The sequence below is a fragment of the Hemiscyllium ocellatum genome, unplaced genomic scaffold (genome assembly GCF_020745735.1).
Source record: "Hemiscyllium ocellatum isolate sHemOce1 unplaced genomic scaffold, sHemOce1.pat.X.cur. scaffold_1360_pat_ctg1, whole genome shotgun sequence".
Classification (NCBI taxonomy): Eukaryota; Metazoa; Chordata; class Chondrichthyes; order Orectolobiformes; family Hemiscylliidae; genus Hemiscyllium; species Hemiscyllium ocellatum.
The window spans coordinates 82,847-97,486 of NW_026867753.1; the positions used below are offsets into that span (position 1 = coordinate 82,847).

The 14,640-nt window shown below is 51.4% G+C and overlaps 7 non-coding genes across 7 annotated transcripts; all 7 read right to left on the minus strand.

Annotated features, from left to right (window-relative positions):
- Positions 1–936: 936 nt before the first annotated feature.
- On the minus strand, positions 937–1,128 carry LOC132809892 (U2 spliceosomal RNA). Its single transcript, XR_009642613.1, has one exon. It is a non-coding gene; the product is annotated as a U2 spliceosomal RNA (small nuclear RNA).
- Positions 1,129–2,936: 1,808 nt separating this feature from the next.
- Positions 2,937–3,128, minus strand: LOC132809893 (U2 spliceosomal RNA). The gene has a single exon (XR_009642614.1). It is a non-coding gene; the product is annotated as a U2 spliceosomal RNA (small nuclear RNA).
- Positions 3,129–4,938: 1,810 nt separating this feature from the next.
- On the minus strand, positions 4,939–5,130 carry LOC132809895 (U2 spliceosomal RNA). The gene has a single exon (XR_009642615.1). It is a non-coding gene; the product is annotated as a U2 spliceosomal RNA (small nuclear RNA).
- A 1,808-nt stretch (positions 5,131–6,938) lies between these two features.
- On the minus strand, positions 6,939–7,130 carry LOC132809896 (U2 spliceosomal RNA). The gene has a single exon (XR_009642616.1). It is a non-coding gene; the product is annotated as a U2 spliceosomal RNA (small nuclear RNA).
- Positions 7,131–8,935: 1,805 nt separating this feature from the next.
- On the minus strand, positions 8,936–9,127 carry LOC132809897 (U2 spliceosomal RNA). Its single transcript, XR_009642617.1, has one exon. It is a non-coding gene; the product is annotated as a U2 spliceosomal RNA (small nuclear RNA).
- A 1,807-nt stretch (positions 9,128–10,934) lies between these two features.
- LOC132809898 (U2 spliceosomal RNA) lies at positions 10,935–11,126 on the minus strand. Its single transcript, XR_009642618.1, has one exon. It is a non-coding gene; the product is annotated as a U2 spliceosomal RNA (small nuclear RNA).
- A 1,806-nt stretch (positions 11,127–12,932) lies between these two features.
- LOC132809899 (U2 spliceosomal RNA) lies at positions 12,933–13,124 on the minus strand. Its single transcript, XR_009642619.1, has one exon. It is a non-coding gene; the product is annotated as a U2 spliceosomal RNA (small nuclear RNA).
- Positions 13,125–14,640: the final 1,516 nt, after the last annotated feature.

Consider the following 14,640-nt stretch of genomic DNA (forward strand, 5'->3'; position numbering starts at 1 on the left):
ACGCTGCAAGCGCGCCTCATCACCACCAGCAGCTCGATTCGACATCTCCGTTCACATTGCTGCAGATCGCTGACAACATTATAATCCGACCCAGTTGACAAACTGACAACTGTTTCGCTACTTGCACCGCAAATGATGACAAATCGTTCCAAATCGTACGGGTGGCACAGTGGATCAGTGGTTAGTACGGCTGCCTGGTGGCACCAGGGAGCTGAAGCCAGTTCCAGCCTTGGGCGATCGTCTGCGTGAATAATCTTTACGTACAGACGTAGCTACTAAAGCAGGTCGCTTCCGTACAGTAGTTTGCGAAGAAACAAACAGAGATGGGGGTTTCACTCTATTCAGGAAACAGACCAAAGACATTTCTTTCTTGTTCAAGAAAATATTAGGATAAATTTGTTGCCTCGGGGTGGGGGGGAGGCGGGGGGGTGGGAAGGGGCTGTGGGGGCTGATCTGATAGCCATTTGACATTGGCTGAGTCATGGGATCCCACAACCTGATTTGACTGTGTTAAAAATCCCACAACACCAGGTTTCAGCCCAACGGGGTTCTTTGAAATTACAGCAGTCACCCACCCCCCGCCACCGCCGTACCATCGGTGGGATACGTTCCAAGAACGACCGCAGAAGCCCAAAACGGCAGACAAGGGCAAATCCATTCATTCAAATTGGCAAGTTACCTTCCTGGCAGGCCCCTGGTTCCAGAATGTTCCCTGTAGCACGTTGGGGTTACCCCTGTCCTGGCTTTCAGCGTGCTGCACCTTCATCAGGTAACTGCAGAGCAGGTTCATAAGACAGAAAACCCGTAACAAAAGACGATAGTTTCCTGCAACTGAAAAGACAATAGATGCAACAATCACTGACTGCCATCAACACGGCAAACTAGCAAAGGCAAGAGATTCACATTGCATTCACCTGCTTTTGAACTTGGGTAAGCGTTGGGTGCACCATTCCTGGAAACACTGCAATACCAGGCTGATACATGGAGAGGACAGAGCAAGCCCTTAAGCCATCTCCCTGCTCCAAAAATCCATTTAATACAAACACTCCCACCTTCGGGAGATATCAGCGATTAAACTGATAAGAACAGAAACTACACATATTCCAAGCCAAAAGGCCGAGAAGCGATAGCACATTAATACTCCAACGGTGGAGGTCATATTTGCCGACTATCCTTTCCATCAGTTTGATGATATTCAAAGTTCCTTTATTCCCTTACCGTCTACCTTCCTTCCAAGATATCCAACCAGACCGGAAGATCACTCTGCAGCAGTCGCTGTGCTTTCCCCGTGCTTTTCTGTTACTGTAGCCGCGTAGGTCGCGCTGACGACCAATCAGATGGCACGGGCCGGAGCCACCGCACGTCAGGTCGACTGCAGAGAGGTTTCTCCCGGTGATCGGGGACAGCGGCGGCGGCAGGGTCATTCATTCCCCCGGCAGTCATTCATTCCCCCGGCATCTACAAGATTCACCAGAATTCCTCAGGCAGCACCTTGCAAACCCATGGCCAACGCAGCCTCGAAGGATGACGGCAGCAGATCCACGGGAACACCACCATTCGCAAGTTCTCCCCCCCGCCGAGGCACTCGCTGTCCTGAATTGCAAATATGTCCTTGTTCCTCCGGTGTTACCGGGTCAAAATCGGGAATCCCCGCCCAAACAGCATCGCGGGGCTACCGACAGCACTTGGACTGCAGCGGTTCGAGAGAGCAGCTCACCACCAGGCTGATCTCGGCATGGGCGAGAAATGTTGGCCTTGACGGAAAGATCCTATTCATTGCCTCCCCTTGTGTTGGTGTAGCTTGCCCATAAATGCCAATCATCGTTTCCCTCACGTACAGGATTCGCTCCTCGGCATTCCGCATCAATCCGAAAAGTTGCGAAAAGCGAATTACGTCCGTGCACCCTTTCTTTATCGTCCACTTTCAATATCCTCTCTACTTGTATCCGACTCTCTGTGGAGAATGGGGAGGGAGCTGATCTCCCCGTGTAAACATGTCACGCTGCAAGCGCGCCTCATCACCACCAGCAGCTCGATTCGACATCTCCGTTCACATTGCTGCAGATCGCTGACAACATTATAATCCGACCCAGTTGACAAACTGACAACTGTTTCGCTACTTGCACCGCAAATGATGACAAATCGTTCCAAATCGTACGGGTGGCACAGTGGATCAGTGGTTAGTACGGCTGCCTGGTGGCACCAGGGAGCTGAAGCCAGTTCCAGCCTTGGGCGATCGTCTGCGTGAATAATCTTTACGTACAGACGTAGCTACTAAAGCAGGTCGCTTCCGTACAGTAGTTTGCGAAGAAACAAACAGAGATGGGGGTTTCACTCTATTCAGGAAACAGACCAAAGACATTTCTTTCTTGTTCAAGAAAATATTAGGATAAATTTGTTGCCTCGGGGTGGGGGGGAGGCGGGGGGTTGGGAAGGGGCTGTGGGGGCTGATCTGATAGCCATTTGACATTGGCTGAGTCATGGGATCCCACAACCTGATTTGACTGTGTTAAAAATCCCACAACACCAGGTTTCAGCCCAACGGGGTTCTTTGAAATTACAGCAGTCACCCCACCCCCCGCCACCGCCGTACCATCGGTGGGATACGTTCCAAGAACGACCGCAGAAGCCCAAAACGGCAGACAAGGGCAAATCCATTCATTCAAATTGGCAAGTTACCTTCCTGGCAGGCCCCTGGTTCCAGAATGTTCCCTGTAGCACGTTGGGGTTACCCCTGTCCTGGCTTTCAGCGTGCTGCACCTTCATCAGGTAACTGCAGAGCAGGTTCATAAGACAGAAAACCCGTAACAAAAGACGATAGTTTCCTGCAACTGAAAAGACAATAGATGCAACAATCACTGACTGCCATCAACACGGCAAACTAGCAAAGGCAAGAGATTCACATTGCATTCACCTGCTTTTGAACTTGGGTAAGCGTTGGGTGCACCATTCCTGGAAACACTGCAATACCAGGCTGATACATGGAGAGGACAGAGCAAGCCCTTAAGCCATCTCCCTGCTCCAAAAATCCATTTAATACAAACACTCCCACCTTCGGGAGATATCAGCGATTAAACTGATAAGAACAGAAACTACACATATTCCAAGCCAAAAGGCCGAGAAGCGATAGCACATTAATACTCCAACGGTGGAGGTCATATTTGCCGACTATCCTTTCCATCAGTTTGATGATATTCAAAGTTCCTTTATTCCCTTACCGTCTACCTTCCTTCCAAGATATCCAACCAGACCGGAAGATCACTCTGCAGCAGTCGCTGTGCTTTCCCCGTGCTTTTCTGTTACGTAGCCGCGTAGGTCGCGCTGACGACCAATCAGATGGCACGGGCCGGAGCCACCGCACGTCAGGTCGACTGCAGAGAGGTTTCTCCCGGTGATCGGGGACAGCGGCGGCGGCAGGGTCATTCATTCCCCCGGCAGGGTCATTCATTCCCCGCATCTACAAGATTCACCAGAATTCCTCAGGCAGCACCTTGCAAACCCATGGCCAACGCAGCCTCGAAGGATGACGGCAGCAGATCCACGGGAACACCACCATTCGCAAGTTCTCCCCCCCCGCCGAGGCACTCGCTGTCCTGAATTGCAAATATGTCCTTGTTCCTCCGGTGTTACCGGGTCAAAATCGGGAATCCCCGCCCAAACAGCATCGCGGGGCTACCGACAGCACTTGGACTGCAGCGGTTCGAGAGAGCAGCTCACCACCAGGCTGATCTCGGCATGGGCGAGAAATGTTGGCCTTGACGGAAAGATCCTATTCATTGCCTCCCCTTGTGTTGGTGTAGCTTGCCCATAAATGCCAATCATCGTTTCCCTCACGTACAGGATTCGCTCCTCGGCATTCCGCATCAATCCGAAAAGTTGCGAAAAGCGAATTACGTCCGTGCACCCTTTCTTTATCGTCCACTTTCAATATCCTCTCTACTTGTATCCGACTCTCTGTGGAGAATGGGGAGGGAGCTGATCTCCCCGTGTAAACATGTCACGCTGCAAGCGCGCCTCATCACCACCAGCAGCTCGATTCGACATCTCAGTTCACATTGCTGCAGATCGCTGACAACATTATAATCCGACCCAGTTGACAAACTGACAACTGTTTCGCTACTTGCACACCGCAAATGATGACAAATCGTTCCAAATCGTACGGGTGGCACAGTGGATCAGTGGTTAGTACGGCTGCCTGGTGGCACCAGGGAGCTGAAGCCAGTTCCAGCCTTGGGCGATCGTCTGCGTGAATAATCTTTACGTACAGACGTAGCTACTAAAGCAGGTCGCTTCCGTACAGTAGTTTGCGAAGAAACAAACAGAGATGGGGGTTTCACTCTATTCAGGAAACAGACCAAAGACATTTCTTTCTTGTTCAAGAAAATATTAGGATAAATTTGTTGCCTCGGGGTGGGGGGGAGGCGGGGGGGTTGGGAAGGGGCTGTGGGGGCTGATCTGATAGCCATTTGACATTGGCTGAGTCATGGGATCCCACAACCTGATTTGACTGTGTTAAAAATCCCACAACACCAGGTTCAGCCCAACGGGGTTCTTTGAAATTACAGCAGTCACCCCACCCCCCGCCACCGCCGTACCATCGGTGGGATACGTTCCAAGAACGACCGCAGAAGCCCAAAACGGCAGACAAGGGCAAATCCATTCATTCAAATTGGCAAGTTACCTTCCTGGCAGGCCCCTGGTTCCAGAATGTTCCCTGTAGCACGTTGGGGTTACCCCTGTCCTGGCTTTCAGCGTGCTGCACCTTCATCAGGTAACTGCAGAGCAGGTTCATAAGACAGAAAACCCGTAACAAAAGACGATAGTTTCCTGCAACTGAAAAGACAATAGATGCAACAATCACTGACTGCCATCAACACGGCAAACTAGCAAAGGCAAGAGATTCACATTGCATTCACCTGCTTTTGAACTTGGGTAAGCGTTGGGTGCACCATTCCTGGAAACACTGCAATACCAGGCTGATACATGGAGAGGACAGAGCAAGCCCTTAAGCCATCTCCCTGCTCCAAAAATCCATTTAATACAAACACTCCCACCTTCGGGAGATATCAGCGATTAAACTGATAAGAACAGAAACTACACATATTCCAAGCCAAAAGGCCGAGAAGCGATAGCACATTAATACTCCAACGGTGGAGGTCATATTTGCCGACTATCCTTTCCATCAGTTTGATGATATTCAAAGTTCCTTTATTCCCTTACCGTCTACCTTCCTTCCAAGATATCCAACCAGACCGGAAGATCACTCTGCAGCAGTCGCTGTGCTTTCCCCGTGCTTTTCTGTTACGTAGCCGCGTAGGTCGCGCTGACGACCAATCAGATGGCACGGGCCGGAGCCACCGCACGTCAGGTCGACTGCAGAGAGGTTTCTTCCCGTGATCGGGGACAGCGGCGGCGGCAGGGTCATTCATTCCCCCGCAGGGTCATTCATTCCCCCGGCATCTACAAGATTCACCAGAATTCCTCAGGCAGCACCTTGCAAACCCATGGCCAACGCAGCCTCGAAGGATGACGGCAGCAGATCCACGGGAACACCACCATTCGCAAGTTCTCCCCCCCGCCGAGGCACTCGCTGTCCTGAATTGCAAATATGTCCTTGTTCCTCCGGTGTTACCGGGTCAAAATCGGGAATCCCCGCCCAAACAGCATCGCGGGGCTACCGACAGCACTTGGACTGCAGCGGTTCGAGAGAGCAGCTCACCACCAGGCTGATCTCGGCATGGGCGAGAAATGTTGGCCTTGACGGAAAGATCCTATTCATTGCCTCCCCTTGTGTTGGTGTAGCTTGCCCATAAATGCCAATCATCGTTTCCCTCACGTACAGGATTCGCTCCTCGGCATTCCGCATCAATCCGAAAAGTTGCGAAAAGCGAATTACGTCCGTGCACCCTTTCTTTATCGTCCACTTTCAATATCCTCTCTACTTGTATCCGACTCTCTGTGGAGAATGGGGAGGGAGCTGATCTCCCCGTGTAAACATGTCACGCTGCAAGCGCGCCTCATCACCACCAGCAGCTCGATTCGACATCTCCGTTCACATTGCTGCAGATCGCTGACAACATTATAATCCGACCCAGTTGACAAACTGACAACTGTTTCGCTACTTGCACCGCAAATGATGACAAATCGTTCCAAATCGTACGGGTGGCACAGTGGATCAGTGGTTAGTACGGCTGCCTGGTGGCACCAGGGAGCTGAAGCCAGTTCCAGCCTTGGGCGATCGTCTGCGTGAATAATCTTTACGTACAGACGTAGCTACTAAAGCAGGTCGCTTCCGTACAGTAGTTTGCGAAGAAACAAACAGAGATGGGGGTTTCACTCTATTCAGGAAACAGACTAAAGACATTTCTTTCTTGTTCAAGAAAATATTAGGATAAATTTGTTGCCTCGGGGTGGGGGGGAGGCGGGGGGTTGGGAAGGGGCTGTGGGGGCTGATCTGATAGCCATTTGACATTGGCTGAGTCATGGGATCCCACAACCTGATTTGACTGTGTTAAAAATCCCACAACACCAGGTTTCAGCCCAACGGGGTTCTTTGAAATTACAGCAGTCACCCCACCCCCCGCCACCGCCGTACCATCGGTGGGATACGTTCCAAGAACGACCGCAGAAGCCCAAAACGGCAGACAAGGGCAAATCCATTCATTCAAATTGGCAAGTTACCTTCCTGGCAGGCCCCTGGTTCCAGAATGTTCCCTGTAGCACGTTGGGGTTACCCCTGTCCTGGCTTTCAGCGTGCTGCACCTTCATCAGGTAACTGCAGAGCAGGTTCATAAGACAGAAAACCCGTAACAAAAGACGATAGTTTCCTGCAACTGAAAAGACAATAGATGCAACAATCACTGACTGCCATCAACACGGCAAACTAGCAAAGGCAAGAGATTCACATTGCATTCACCTGCTTTTGAACTTGGGTAAGCGTTGGGTGCACCATTCCTGGAAACACTGCAATACCAGGCTGATACATGGAGAGGACAGAGCAAGCCCTTAAGCCATCTCCCTGCTCCAAAAATCCATTTAATACAAACACTCCCACCTTCGGGAGATATCAGCGATTAAACTGATAAGAACAGAAACTACACATATTCCAAGCCAAAAGGCCGAGAAGCGATAGCACATTAATACTCCAACGGTGGAGGTCATATTTGCCGACTATCCTTTCCATCAGTTTGATGATATTCAAAGTTCCTTTATTCCCTTACCGTCTACCTTCCTTCCAAGATATCCAACCAGACCGGAAGATCACTCTGCAGCAGTCGCTGTGCTTTCCCCGTGGTTTTCTGTTACGTAGCCGCGTAGGTCGCGCTGACGACCAATCAGATGGCACGGGCCGGAGCCACCGCACGTCAGGTCGACTGCAGAGAGGTTTCTCCCGGTGATCGGGGACAGCGGCGGCGGCAGGTCATTCATTGGGTCATTCATTCCCCCGGCATCTACAAGATTCACCAGAATTCCTCAGGCAGCACCTTGCAAACCCATGGCCAACGCAGCCTCGAAGGATGACGGCAGCAGATCCACGGGAACACCACCATTCGCAAGTTCTCCCCCCCCCGAGGCACTCGCTGTCCTGAATTGCAAATATGTCCTTGTTCCTCCGGTGTTACCGGGTCAAAATCGGGAATCCCCGCCCAAACAGCATCGCGGGGCTACCGACAGCACTTGGACTGCAGCGGTTCGAGAGAGCAGCTCACCACCAGGCTGATCTCGGCATGGGCGAGAAATGTTGGCCTTGACGGAAAGATCCTATTCATTGCCTCCCCTTGTGTTGGTAGCTTGCCCATAAATGCCAATCATCGTTTCCCTCACGTACAGGATTCGCTCCTCGGCATTCCGCATCAATCCGAAAAGTTGCGAAAAGCGAATTACGTCCGTGCACCCTTTCTTTATCGTCCACTTTCAATATCCTCTCTACTTGTATCCGACTCTCTGTGGAGAATGGGGAGGGAGCTGATCTCCCCGTGTAAACATGTCACGCTGCAAGCGCGCCTCATCACCACCAGCAGCTCGATTCGACATCTCCGTTCACATTGCTGCAGATCGCTGACAACATTATAATCCGACCCAGTTGACAAACTGACAACTGTTTCGCTACTTGCACCGCAAATGATGACAAATCGTTCCAAATCGTACGGGTGGCACAGTGGATCAGTGGTTAGTACGGCTGCCTGGTGGCACCAGGGAGCTGAAGCCAGTTCCAGCCTTGGGCGATCGTCTGCGTGAATAATCTTTACGTACAGACGTAGCTACTAAAGCAGGTCGCTTCCGTACAGTAGTTTGCGAAGAAACAAACAGAGATGGGGGTTTCACTCTATTCAGGAAACAGACCAAAGACATTTCTTTCCTTGTTCAAGAAAATATTAGGATAAATTTGTTGCCTCGGGGTTGGGGGTGGGGGGGGAGGCGGGGGGGTGGGAAGGGGCTGTGGGGGCTGATCTGATAGCCATTTGACATTGGCTGAGTCATGGGATCCCACAACCTGATTTGACTGTGTTAAAAATCCCACAACACCAGGTTTCAGCCCAACGGGGTTCTTTGAAATTACAGCAGTCACCCCACCCCCCGCCACCGCCGTACCATCGGTGGGATACGTTCCAAGAACGACCGCAGAAGCCCAAAACGGCAGACAAGGGCAAATCCATTCATTCAAATTGGCAAGTTACCTTCCTGGCAGGCCCCTGGTTCCAGAATGTTCCCTGTAGCACGTTGGGGTTACCCCTGTCCTGGCTTTCAGCGTGCTGCACCTTCATCAGGTAACTGCAGAGCAGGTTCATAAGACAGAAAACCCGTAACAAAAGACGATAGTTTCCTGCAACTGAAAAGACAATAGATGCAACAATCACTGACTGCCATCAACACGGCAAACTAGCAAAGGCAAGAGATTCACATTGCATTCACCTGCTTTTGAACTTGGGTAAGCGTTGGGTGCACCATTCCTGGAAACACTGCAATACCAGGCTGATACATGGAGAGGACAGAGCAAGCCCTTAAGCCATCTCCCTGCTCCAAAAATCCATTTAATACAAACACTCCCACCTTCGGGAGATATCAGCGATTAAACTGATAAGAACAGAAACTACACATATTCCAAGCCAAAAGGCCGAGAAGCGATAGCACATTAATACTCCAACGGTGGAGGTCATATTTGCCGACTATCCTTTCCATCAGTTTGATGATATTCAAAGTTCCTTTATTCCCTTACCGTCTACCTTCCTTCCAAGATATCCAACCAGACCGGAAGATCACTCTGCAGCAGTCGCTGTGCTTTCCCCGTGCTTTTCTGTTACGTAGCCGCGTAGGTCGCGCTGACGACCAATCAGATGGCACGGGCCGGAGCCACCGCACGTCAGGTCGACTGCAGAGAGGTTTCTCCCGGTGATCGGGGACAGCGGCGGCGGCAGGGTCATTCATTCCCCCGGCAGGGTCATCATTCCCCCGGCATCTACAAGATTCACCAGAATTCCTCAGGCAGCACCTTGCAAACCCATGGCCAACGCAGCCTCGAAGGATGACGGCAGCAGATCCACGGGAACACCACCATTCGCAAGTTCTCCCCCCGCCGAGGCACTCGCTGTCCTGAATTGCAAATATGTCCTTGTTCCTCCGGTGTTACCGGGTCAAAATCGGGAATCCCCGCCCAAACAGCATCGCGGGGCTACCGACAGCACTTGGACTGCAGCGGTTCGAGAGAGCAGCTCACCACCAGGCTGATCTCGGCATGGGCGAGAAATGTTGGCCTTGACGGAAAGATCCTATTCATTGCCTCCCCTTGTGTTGGTGTAGCTTGCCCATAAATGCCAATCATCGTTTCCCTCACGTACAGGATTCGCTCCTCGGCATTCCGCATCAATCCGAAAAGTTGCGAAAAGCGAATTACGTCCGTGCACCCTTTCTTTATCGTCCACTTTCAATATCCTCTCTACTTGTATCCGACTCTCTGTGGAGAATGGGGAGGGAGCTGATCTCCCCGTGTAAACATGTCACGCTGCAAGCGCGCCTCATCACCACCAGCAGCTCGATTCGACATCTCCGTTCACATTGCTGCAGATCGCTGACAACATTATAATCCGACCCAGTTGACAAACTGACAACTGTTTCGCTACTTGCACCGCAAATGATGACAAATCGTTCCAAATCGTACGGGTGGCACAGTGGATCAGTGGTTAGTACGGCTGCCTGGTGGCACCAGGGAGCTGAAGCCAGTTCCAGCCTTGGGCGATCGTCTGCGTGAATAATCTTTACGTACAGACGTAGCTACTAAAGCAGGTCGCTTCCGTACAGTAGTTTGCGAAGAAACAAACAGAGATGGGGGTTTCACTCTATTCAGGAAACAGACCAAAGACATTTCTTTCTTGTTCAAGAAAATATTAGGATAAATTTGTTGCCTCGGGGTGGGGGGGGAGGCGGGGGGTTGGGAAGGGGCTGTGGGGGCTGATCTGATAGCCATTTGACATTGGCTGAGTCATGGGATCCCACAACCTGATTTGACTGTGTTAAAAATCCCACAACACCAGGTTCAGCCCAACGGGGTTCTTTGAAATTACAGCAGTCACCCCACCCCCCGCCACCGCCGTACCATCGGTGGGATACGTTCCAAGAACGACCGCAGAAGCCCAAAACGGCAGACAAGGGCAAATCCATTCATTCAAATTGGCAAGTTACCTTCCTGGCAGGCCCCTGGTTCCAGAATGTTCCCTGTAGCACGTTGGGGTTACCCCTGTCCTGGCTTTCAGCGTGCTGCACCTTCATCAGGTAACTGCAGAGCAGGTTCATAAGACAGAAAACCCGTAACAAAAGACGATAGTTTCCTGCAACTGAAAAGACAATAGATGCAACAATCACTGACTGCCATCAACACGGCAAACTAGCAAAGGCAAGAGATTCACATTGCATTCACCTGCTTTTGAACTTGGGTAAGCGTTGGGTGCACCATTCCTGGAAACACTGCAATACCAGGCTGATACATGGAGAGGACAGAGCAAGCCCTTAAGCCATCTCCCTGCTCCAAAAATCCATTTAATACAAACACTCCCACCTTCGGGAGATATCAGCGATTAAACTGATAAGAACAGAAACTACACATATTCCAAGCCAAAAGGCCGAGAAGCGATAGCACATTAATACTCCAACGGTGGAGGTCATATTTGCCGACTATCCTTTCCATCAGTTTGATGATATTCAAAGTTCCTTTATTCCCTTACCGTCTACCTTCCTTCCAAGATATCCAACCAGACCGGAAGATCACTCTGCAGCAGTCGCTGTGCTTTCCCCGTGTTTTCTGTTACGTAGCCGCGTAGGTCGCGCTGACGACCAATCAGATGGCACGGGCCGGAGCCACCGCACGTCAGGTCGACTGCAGAGAGGTTTCTCCCGGTGATCGGGGACAGCGGCGGCGGCAGGGTCATTCATTCCCCCGCAGGGTCATTCATTCCCCCGCATCTACAAGATTCACCAGAATTCCTCAGGCAGCACCTTGCAAACCCATGGCCAACGCAGCCTCGAAGGATGACGGCAGCAGATCCACGGGAACACCACCATTCGCAAGTTCTCCCCCCCCGAGGCACTCGCTGTCCTGAATTGCAAATATGTCCTTGTTCCTCCGGTGTTACCGGGTCAAAATCGGGAATCCCCGCCCAAACAGCATCGCGGGGCTACCGACAGCACTTGGACTGCAGCGGTTCGAGAGAGCAGCTCACCACCAGGCTGATCTCGGCATGGGCGAGAAATGTTGGCCTTGACGGAAAGATCCTATTCATTGCCTCCCCTTGTGTTGGTGTAGCTTGCCCATAAATGCCAATCATCGTTTCCCTCACGTACAGGATTCGCTCCTCGGCATTCCGCATCAATCCGAAAAGTTGCGAAAAGCGAATTACGTCCGTGCACCCTTTCTTTATCGTCCACTTTCAATATCCTCTCTACTTGTATCCGACTCTCTGTGGAGAATGGGGAGGGAGCTGATCTCCCCGTGTAAACATGTCACGCTGCAAGCGCGCCTCATCACCACCAGCAGCTCGATTCGACATCTCCGTTCACATTGCTGCAGATCGCTGACAACATTATAATCCGACCCAGTTGACAAACTGACAACTGTTTCGCTACTTGCACCGCAAATGATGACAAATCGTTCCAAATCGTACGGGTGGCACAGTGGATCAGTGGTTAGTACGGCTGCCTGGTGGCACCAGGGAGCTGAAGCCAGTTCCAGCCTTGGGCGATCGTCTGCGTGAATAATCTTTACGTACAGACGTAGCTACTAAAGCAGGTCGCTTCCGTACAGTAGTTTGCGAAGAAACAAACAGAGATGGGGGTTTCACTCTATTCAGGAAACAGACCAAAGACATTTCTTTCTTGTTCAAGAAAATATTAGGATAAATTTGTTGCCTCGGGGTTGGGGGGGAGGCGGGGGGGTTGGGAAGGGGCTGTGGGGGCTGATCTGATAGCCATTTGACATTGGCTGAGTCATGGGATCCCACAACCTGATTTGACTGTGTTAAAAATCCCACAACACCAGGTTTCAGCCCAACGGGGTTCTTTGAAATTACAGCAGTCACCCCACCCCCCGCCACCGCCGTACCATCGGTGGGATACGTTCCAAGAACGACCGCAGAAGCCCAAAACGGCAGACAAGGGCAAATCCATTCATTCAAATTGGCAAGTTACCTTCCTGGCAGGCCCCTGGTTCCAGAATGTTCCCTGTAGCACGTTGGGGTTACCCCTGTCCTGGCTTTCAGCGTGCTGCACCTTCATCAGGTAACTGCAGAGCAGGTTCATAAGACAGAAAACCCGTAACAAAAGACGATAGTTTCCTGCAACTGAAAAGACAATAGATGCAACAATCACTGACTGCCATCAACACGGCAAACTAGCAAAGGCAAGAGATTCACATTGCATTCACCTGCTTTTGAACTTGGGTAAGCGTTGGGTGCACCATTCCTGGAAACACTGCAATACCAGGCTGATACATGGAGAGGACAGAGCAAGCCCTTAAGCCATCTCCCTGCTCCAAAAATCCATTTAATACAAACACTCCCACCTTCGGGAGATATCAGCGATTAAACTGATAAGAACAGAAACTACACATATTCCAAGCCAAAAGGCCGAGAAGCGATAGCACATTAATACTCCAACGGTGGAGGTCATATTTGCCGACTATCCTTTCCATCAGTTTGATGATATTCAAAGTTCCTTTATTCCCTTACCGTCTACCTTCCTTCCAAGATATCCAACCAGACCGGAAGATCACTCTGCAGCAGTCGCTGTGCTTTCCCCGTGCTTTTCTGTTACGTAGCCGCGTAGGTCGCGCTGACGACCAATCAGATGGCACGGGCCGGAGCCACCGCACGTCAGGTCGACTGCAGAGAGGTTTCTCCCGGTGATCGGGGACAGCGGCGGCGGCAGGGTCATTCATTCCCCCGGCAGGGTCATTCATTCCCCCGGCATCTACAAGATTCACCAGAATTCCTCAGGCAGCACCTTGCAAACCCATGGCCAACGCAGCCTCGAAGGATGACGGCAGCAGATCCACGGGAACACCACCATTCGCAAGTTCTCCCCCCCGCCGAGGCACTCGCTGTCCTGAATTGCAAATATGTCCTTGTTCCTCCGGTGTTACCGGGTCAAAATCGGGAATCCCCGCCCAAACAGCATCGCGGGGCTACCGACAGCACTTGGACTGCAGCGGTTCGAGAGAGCAGCTCACCACCAGGCTGATCTCGGCATGGGCGAGAAATGTTGGCCTTGACGGAAAGATCCTATTCATTGCCTCCCCTTGTGTTGGTGTAGCTTGCCCATAAATGCCAATCATCGTTTCCCTCACGTACAGGATTCGCTCCTCGGCATTCCGCATCAATCCGAAAAGTTGCGAAAAGCGAATTACGTCCGTGCACCCTTTCTTTATCGTCCACTTTCAATATCCTCTCTACTTGTATCCGACTCTCTGTGGAGAATGGGGAGGGAGCTGATCTCCCCGTGTAAACATGTCACGCTGCAAGCGCGCCTCATCACCACCAGCAGCTCGATTCGACATCTCCGTTCACATTGCTGCAGATCGCTGACAACATTATAATCCGACCCAGTTGACAAACTGACAACTGTTTCGCTACTTGCACCGCAAATGATGACAAATCGTTCCAAATCGTACGGGTGGCACAGTGGATCAGTGGTTAGTACGGCTGCCTGGTGGCACCAGGGAGCTGAAGCCAGTTCCAGCCTTGGGCGATCGTCTGCGTGAATAATCTTTACGTACAGACGTAGCTACTAAAGCAGGTCGCTTCCGTACAGTAGTTTGCGAAGAAACAAACAGAGATGGGGTTTCACTCTATTCAGGAAACAGACCAAAGACATTTCTTTCTTGTTCAAGAAAATATTAGGATAAATTTGTTGCCTCGGGGTTGGGGGGGAGGCGGGGGGTTGGGAAGGGGCTGTGGGGGCTGATCTGATAGCCATTTGACATTGGCTGAGTCATGGGATCCCACAACCTGATTTGACTGTGTTAAAAATCCCACAACACCAGGTTTCAGCCCAACGGGGTTCTTTGAAATTACAGCAGTCACCCCACCCCCCGCCACCGCCGTACCATCGGTGGGATACGTTCCAAGAACGACCGCAGAAGCCCAAAACGGCAGA